Consider the following 9065-nt stretch of genomic DNA (forward strand, 5'->3'; position numbering starts at 1 on the left):
TTTAGTCTCTCAAAGCACAATAAGGGTTATTATGAAAAAAAAAAAAAAGCTTCAGAGAAATAAATAAACTAGCTTGGAGAAGTAAATACATATTCATGCAATTCCTTGCATGTGTTTTGTGCTATTCTTCCAGGAAGAATATTAAATTCTAATATATAGTCTGTCCACAGGAAATTGATAATTTCAATGGAAAAGAGAGTCACAAATATAAAACTGCTATATATATAATGAACATCATTTTCAAACGTTTAAATTGATTTCTTATTTTAAAATTTATTTTAATTTACTTTTATTTAAGTATTATTGATTTACAAATATTACATTAGTTTCAACGTACAACAAAGTGATTTAATATTTTATAGATTATATTCCACTTAAGTTATTAAAAATAATGGCTATACTTTCTTGTGTCATAACATATAGCCTACATAGTTTATATCTATTAATTCTAAACCCCCTCTTGCCCGTCCCCACTGGTATCCACTAATTTGTTCTCTATATTTGCGAGTCTGCTTCTTTTTTGTATAAAATGCTGGTTTTAGGAAAATAGCATCTGAGTATATCTCTGCTACTGCTACTGCTAAGTCACTTCAGTGATGTCCGACTCTGTGCGACCCCATAGATGGCAGCCCACCAGGCTCTAAGAACTACAAAAACTCGGTCCAAGGCTATTTCTGGGAAGAAGTTCTCCTTGCCTTGCAGTCATGTTGGGTCTATCTTTAGAATATCAACTGCATGCATGGCCAAAAGGAAGAAGATCCATAGATTTCTTTTACAGTGAACACATTGCCAGAAAACACGTCAGGCTGCTATTTCTTTACATACTCATTCTTTCATTTACATGATTAAGTGATATATAAGAGAGAAAAGTCAAAATTGTTGTGTGTGCTCATACCAAAACCTCCAGTTTGGCCACCACAGTTTTGGAATGACATAAATCACATAACCATTGTTATTTCATTAAGGATGGAGAGATTTTAATGTTAATGAGTTTAAAGCATCATAAAAACCATACTATGAATTTTGCCAGCTTAGCTCAAATAAATACTCCTGTATAATGAAGAAATTGGCCAGCCTTTGTTCCTAGTTCCTGGGAGGAAGCCTTAGAATTTCCTTTCTTATTCATCACAGTTTATGCCATCAAGGGAACTCATTATGGGTCCCTAGAAAATAGGTTTTGGCAACAAAATGACTCAAGATGGGGGGTGGTCATACCAGGAAGGCCAACCATGTGATGAGGGGTTGGGGCTTTTAGCCATGAGACATCAGCTTGATTTCCGGGGAGAGAAGAGGGGAAATGGAGATCAAATTCAACTGAGGTCAGTGATTCAGCTAAGCATCCCTACATAATTAACATCCAATAAAACTCTAAACACTGAACCTTGAGTGAGCCTTCCTGTTTGGCTACTCTATGCGTATTGTCATATAACAATATGACATGATGGTTATATATCCTGAATCCACAGAGAGAAGACAGTGGAAAACTTTATGTTTGGAACCCTCCTAGAACTTGACCTATGTACCCCTTCTTTTGACTGGTTCTGGTTAGTATTATTTTGCTATAATAAAGCTATAAAGGGAAAAGTGACAGTGTTAGTTGGTCCATAGTATCTGACTGTGTGTGACCCCATGGACCGTAGCCCACCAGGCTTCTGGGTCCATGATATTCTCCAGGCAAGAATAGTGGAGTGGGCAATTCCCTTCTCCAGGGCATCTTCCCAACCCAGAGACCGAACCTGAGTCTCCTGCATTACAGACTTATTATTTACCATCTGAGCCATAATAAAGCTATAATTATTAGTATATTCCTTTTCTAGGTTGTATAAGTTGACCTAGTGAATTACCAAACCCAAGTGGGTAGTGGATACACCCCGACTTGAAGCCAGTTAGCTAGAAGTGAAGATGGCCCTGGGAACCCACAAATTAGTGTCTTGTATATGAAGTTAAAGCAGTCCTTTTGCAGAGACAGTGCCCTTAATTCGCAAAGTTTGCCCTGATTTTGGGTAGCTGATATCGAAAGCATTGCCAGTATTATTTTTTTAAGTTTATAAAAGACACCACTTTGCCAACTATAAATTTTACAATTGCTGCTGTTTTTTTGAACTTACATCATCCAAAAAGATATTATTAATGTAGAATCAGCTGGTACCTTTTAGTAAATGAGTATTTCTTGATTTCTTCTTTTTAGCTTATACAAGGTATCTAAGACAAATAAATTACAGTAAATGATGGTCAGAGCTACGGTTATTCCAATGGTCGTGTGCAGATCTGAGAGATGGACCATGGAGAGGGCTGAGTGCTGAAGAATCAATGCTTTTGAACTGTGGTTCTGGAAAGGACTCTTGAGAGTCCCCTGGACAGCAAAGAGATCAAACCAATCAATCCTGAAGGAAATCAACCCTGAATATTCATTGGAAGAACTGATGCTGAGGCTGAAGTGCCAATATTTAGGCCACCTGATGCGAGGAGCTGAGACATTGGAAAAGATCCTGATGCTGGGAAAGATTGAGGCCAGGAAGAGAAGTGGGCAACAGAGGATGAAATGGTTGGAAGGCATCATTGACTCAGTGGACATGGGTTTGAGCAAACTCCAGGAGATAGTGAACGACAGGGAAGCCTGGTGTGCTGCAGTCCATGGGGTGGCAAAGAGTCAGACAAGACTGAAAAACAACAGTGACATTTAGTTGTAACTGAAAGGCAAGCATCATGCATCCTAAGACAGAGGGGACATATTATTATTACATAGCTCTGCTTAAACCAAAGAAACAAAATAACAGAGACTCCAATATTAGCTCACCTCGGATAATTATGAGAAAAATGGACCACTCATATCTTCTTTGACTCAGACCACCACTTCTTAATCAGGGAATCTAGAAAATGGTCCCAAGTCTAATTAAAAGTAGAGAATTGATGCAAGCATTTAACAACTGTCTCTCCACTACTGAACCCAAAGGCTTGAGTTAAGTTCAGTAACTTGACTGACCTGTGTTTTAGCTGTGAGTCCCAACATTAAAATAGTGTTGAATACAACTATAACCAGCAATCATGCTTTCTCCTTCCGTCCACCTTCACACTCCAGTGGTCGGAATGCGTTGACAATCTGCAAATTGATAGATGATTTCTTGGACTGCTGTTATTTTCTGATGACAAAAAGTGCTTCCCTGGTGGAAAATAGAATTAAACAAACTACAAAAGCAATGTAAAGGCAGAAAATTCAAATACTCTATGGAAATAATGCAGATCAATTCCATCTAACTTTTTTCTATAAGTGTTATGAAATTTAAAACTGCTAAGGAAAAAGTAATTGGAGCACTAAGAACTTAGACTGCACATAATTTGATTGAACTCTTTTTATTTTTTTTATTTTTTTTTTAATTTTTTTTTTATTTTTTTATTTTTTATTATTATTTTTTTTTAATTTTAAAATCTTTAATTCTTACATGTGTTCCCAAACATGAACCCCCCTCCCACCTCCCTCCCCATAACATCTCTGTGGGTCATCCCCATGCACCAGCCCCAAGCATGCTGTATCCTGCGTCAGACATAGACTAGCGATTCAATTCTTACATGATAGTATACATGATAGAATGCCATTCTCCCATATCATCCCACCCTCTCCCTCTCCCTCTGAGTCCAAAAGTCCGTTATAGACAGCTGCGTCTTTTTTCCTGTCTTGCATACAGGGTCGTCATTGCCATCTTTCTAAATTCCATATATATGTGTTAGTATACTGTATTGGTGTTTTTCTTTCTGGCTTACTTCACTCTGCATAATCGGCTCCAGTTTCGTCCATCTCATCAGAACTGATTCAAATGAATTCTTTTTAACGGCTGAGTAATACTCCATTGTGTATATGTACCACAGCTTTCTTATCTATATTGAACTCTTTTTAAAAAGCATTGAGTGAAAGTTCAAGAAATGAGTCACTTAAAATATGCATTAAAAACAATGCAAAAGAGTAAAATGGCATTAGGTCCAGCTGAGGTACAGAATTATTTAGAACATCCCGTGAAATCTTAGTCATCACTTTCAGATTAAATTTAGATTGGAAAAACACTTTAAGAACAAGCTATATTTAGAGATGCAATAATATTCACAAGGCCTAGGAATTAAATAGGTTTATTTAGTATTTATGTTTTGGGGAGGTAAGAAGGTATTTTTATTACAAATAGAGTAAAACTTTCTAGTTTAAAAAACTAAACTTTTATTTTTTTAATTAATAAAATAAGAAAAGAAAAACTTTGCAGAATTGATATGCCCATTAGGTAACTTGAGAACTAGCTATGTATTGTCAATATACTTTATTACTTTAGCTAGAGGTTTCTGACATGTTAAAAGGTGAATATGAGATAACAATTACAATTAAGAAGATGTATTTTGATTCTAGAAAGCAAGAAACATTTTACATATATTTCATAATCTATCTTTCAACTAATTCCTGGCACCCCTTTCACATTTATCTCGATTTTCAGTAACAAAATTCCCTTAAATATGCCATGTTCTGTCAAGCTTCTGCCTTTGATAATGGAGTAGTCTCACCTATGTAAAGTTCGATACCTCCGTGGAACTTGATAAAAAATGTCTTATAGTCTGACATGGTTCTGAACCTAAATGAATAAATCCTTGTGTCTGGGTGTTAGTATCATCAATATAGCCTTGCCTACAGAGGCTCAGACTCCATCGTTGAGAACTTGAAAGCTAAAATACCTGGGGGACTGCTATGCAGCAGTACGCATAATGATACGTAATTCAGAATAGAATGATTAAAAAAATGTAAGCTTGGCAAGATATCAGACCTTATTTAAAGTCATCACAAAGAAACCACCATATTCATGATAATATTATGCCCATTAAATTTTGAGGCATCTCGGCTATACCAAGAAGAAAAGGGGCTTGGATTCTGAGTCATTGAAACATTTATTCATCTTAGTTTCTAGTCTGTACAAGAGAGCATAAAATTACTTCCAATAATGCGTTTTACTTAACTCTATGTTAATTGGGGAAACGGGCTGATGAAAGAATCATTTCAAAGAAGTCAAGAAGCACAGATATATACATACCAAAGAAAAGCCAAAATGATGTTTAAATGGACATAAAACTGATTTTCTCTATGCAGGTAAAAGTCAATTGAACATCAATCAGAAATAATGTATTTGCATGTCCATAGATGAGAACTATTTTTCATTGCAACAGGCTGTCTGCATCATAAAGAAGTGTAAAATAGTCCACCTGTATAGACAAGATAGAATCACCTTTCAAGGGGTGTTGTGAACAATGCAGTTTTCTATTAAATATATTTATATATTTTTTTAATTTCAATTTCAGTGAAGTGAACACTGTGATTTTTTAAAAAATCAATAAAAGATTACTTCTTTTTATAGTTAAGGCTGGACTCATTAGGTTTGGCTTCCTTATTTATGTAGGTGAAGCCAGAATGTTTATTTACTAGATAAGTATTCCCAAATTTTCTTTCTTAAGTTTTTACAAGGAAATGGATTGGGTTTATAAAAGTCTCCATTAAAAAACAAATAAATAAATAAATAAAAATAAAAGTCTCCATTATTTGCTAATGTAATACTAGGAAATCATGTCCAAGAAAATCTCTTCATCAAACTTTGACCAGTGATACCTATGAATTTAGGAGAATTCCTTTCTTCTCAAGTGTCCTAAAATACTCTATGTTTCCTTTCCCATTAGGAAGTGATCTCTATCACTTACAAAACTGGAATCCCTCCAGCCAGGCCACTTTTTTTCTGAGAGAGATTTATAAGTATTGGCTCCATATAGCAGACTTAAGTTTCTTAAAGTAGCTTGTGATAACTGATTAAATAGTCATCATTCTGAAATATGTTATTACAGATAAGACCTTGGTTGTATTATAATTTTGTCATTATATTCTGATAAAAAGAGGACAGATTTAATGAATCTATAGGGGTGGCTCATCCCTGGTGGCTCAGATGGTAAAGAATCTGCCTACAATGCAGGAGGTCTCAGTTCAATCCCTGGGTTGGGAGGATCCCTTGGAGAAGGGCATGGTGACTCATTCCAGAGTTCTTGCCTGGAGAATTCCATGAACAGAGGAGCCTGATGGGCTACAGTCCATAGATTTACAAAGAGTGGGACATGACTATAACTAATTAGCACACACCCATCATGCAAGTAAATATGTTGCCATAGAAAGTAAAGAAATTCAAGATTGTTTCTGTTCTGGGAAAGAGAAGGTCAGTTAGAATAAGATGTCATTTAAAAATTTTTGTTTCAAAGAAGTTCAGTTCAGTTCAGTTCAGTTCAGTCACTCAGTCGTGTCTGACTCTTTGCGACCCCATGAACCACAGCATGCCAGGCCTCCCTGTCCATCAGCAACTCCCGGAGTCCACCCAAACCCGTGTCAATCAAGTCGATGATGCCATCCAACCATCTCATCCTCTGTTGTCCCCTTCTCCTCCTGCCCTCAATCTTTCCCAGCATGAGACTCACATATATAGAAAACAAATTAGCAGTTGTTATCATGAGAAGTAGGGGTCCCCAGGTAGTGCTAGTGGAAAAGAAACCACCTGTCAATAAATGAGACGTAAGAGACCCAGGTTTGATCCCTGGGTCAGGAGGATGCCCTGGAGGAGGACATGGCAACCCACTCCAGTATTCTTGTCTGGAGAATACCGTAGACAGAGGAGCCTGGTGGGCTACAGTCCATGGGGTCACAAGGAGTTGGACACGACTGAAGCAACTTAGCGTGCATGCATAAGAGGAGATAAAGCGGGTTCATGACAAATAGATGGGGACACAATGGAAACAGTGAGAGACTTTATTTTTTTTTGGACTCCAAAATCACTGCAGATGGTGACTGCAGCCATGAAATTAAAAGACACTTGCTCCTTGGAAGGAACGTTATGACCAACCTAGACAGCATATTAAAAAGCAGAGACATTACTTTGTCAACAAAGGTCCATCTAGTCAAGGCTATGGTTTTTCTAGTGGTCATGTATGGGTGTGAGAGTTGGAGTATAAATAAAGCTGAGCACAGAAGAATTGATGCTTTTGAACGGTGGTGTTGGAGAAGACTCTTGAGAGTCCCTTGGACTGCAAGGAGATCCAACCAGTCCGTCTTAAAGGAAATCAGTCCTGAGTGTTCATTGGAAGGACTGATGCTGAAACTCCAATACTTTGGCCACCTGATGCAAAGAACAGACTCAATGGAAAAGACCCTGATGCTGGGAAAGACTGAAGGTGGGAGGAGAAGGGGAGGACAGAGAATGAGATGGTTGGATAGCATCACCAACTCAATGGACATCCGTTTGAGTATGTATTGGAACAATACAGTGTAGATTAGTATGGCCCCTGCACAAGGAAGACACACAGATTAGTGAAGTAATCCATATTTTACCAAATCACATTGTTGTATGACAGAAACTAACACAACATTGTAAAGCAATTATCCTCCAATTAAAAAGTAAAAATTAAAAAAAAATGAGGATAAGGTGAATATAAAGAACAAAAAATTACTATGGCAAAACAGAATATGGCAGATGACACATAAAAAAGATATTGCTTCAAATTGAAAAAGTAATAAAAATATAAATTGTCCATTAAAATTCATTGAACTTTGCTAAGATTTTAACATATTTCAGACCCTTTTAGACTCAGATATTGCAAACCAGTAAATAAATGTCAACTTTTGTCCTTTATTATGCTCATTCAAATTCAGTAACAAACTGAAAACTTACTTGGCAAAAAACATCACAATATTGCAAGGTAATTATTCTCCAATTAAATAAATTACTTTAAAAGGTATGTTTCAGATGTCTGTGAGGTTCACTAATTTCATAATACCAAATAAGTTCACACTTATTACTTAAAGATTACTAATATAATTTTACTATAATTAATATATTGTTAATATATGTTATGACCTATTACCAAAAATACAATATATACTGTTAACATGTAATTAATATAACAATATGACATGTATATGTATTCAGTTATTAATAGTATACTCAAATGAGTGATCAATTTTTTTAGATTTTCTATCTCAGTTTCAACATGGTAAATAATGAATGTTTTCCCCACAAAGACAGAGATATGTGGGAGTTGTCAAAAAGTTTTAACAATGTACAGCACCTCAGGACAAAATGCAAACACACACACAGAAACACACACATTGACTTCTCTTTTCCTTTAAAAACATGAAGCATACATACATGATTCTCCTTATATATCACTGAAAGTTAAAGTGTTAGTGGCTCGGTCGTGTCTGACACTTCGTGACCCCGTGGACTGTAGCCCGCTAGGCTTCTCTGTCCGTGGGATTCTCCAGGCCAGAATACTTCAGTGGGATGCCCTTCCATTCTCCAGGGGATCTTCCTGACCCAGGGAGTGAAGGCAGGTCTCCTGCATTGCAGGCAGATTCTTTACCAACTGAGCGAGCCAGCAGGGAACTAATGTAATGTGCGGTATATAGTGAGACATCTCTTCCTGGTTTCTCCGGCCTTTACTGCTGAAGCCCCATAAACCAGGACAGCTCTCAGACTCAGGCCCGCGGAGAGGAGAGGGGGCGGAGAGGAGAGGGGGAACCGAGAACTTCCAGTCGCTACACCAGCACGTCAGCGGACTTGCAGAGCATGTAATACAGCTAAAATCAGAGGCAAAACAGATTCTATGATCACTTTGATTCACCACGAGGAGTCAAGAAACGACATGCCTAGTCTGCAGTGCGTCAGTGCGTTAATTTTCCCCGTCTTTCGTAGGTGAATGCTTTCAGTACCTTGGTAGAAGGCTTCTAAAACAAATTAAAAAATCTGTATTTTTCCAGTCTTGTTGGGATATAGTTGATATATATAATATTGTATAAGTTTAAGATGTACAACAATGATTTAATATATATGTATATGGCTAAATGATTACTATAACAAGTTTAGTTAATAGCCACCATCTTACATTTAAAAGTAAAACTATGATTTTCATACAGATAAAAAAATAACCTCCTGTAAAAGATTTAACTAACTTCTTATTAATGAAGAAACAACATATATTACAATTAAAGCTAGAATATTTTATTGTTTGAA

General features: G+C 36.6%; 1 non-coding gene across 1 annotated transcript; it reads left to right on the forward strand.

Annotated features, from left to right (window-relative positions):
• Positions 1-7279: 7279 nt before the first annotated feature.
• On the forward strand, positions 7280-7383 carry LOC128059696 (U6 spliceosomal RNA). Its single transcript, XR_008200623.1, has one exon. It is a non-coding gene; the product is annotated as a U6 spliceosomal RNA (small nuclear RNA).
• The last annotated feature ends 1682 nt before the right edge of the window (positions 7384-9065 follow it).

The sequence above is a fragment of the Budorcas taxicolor genome, chromosome 14, assembly GCF_023091745.1.
Source record: "Budorcas taxicolor isolate Tak-1 chromosome 14, Takin1.1, whole genome shotgun sequence".
Classification (NCBI taxonomy): domain Eukaryota; kingdom Metazoa; phylum Chordata; class Mammalia; order Artiodactyla; family Bovidae; genus Budorcas; species Budorcas taxicolor.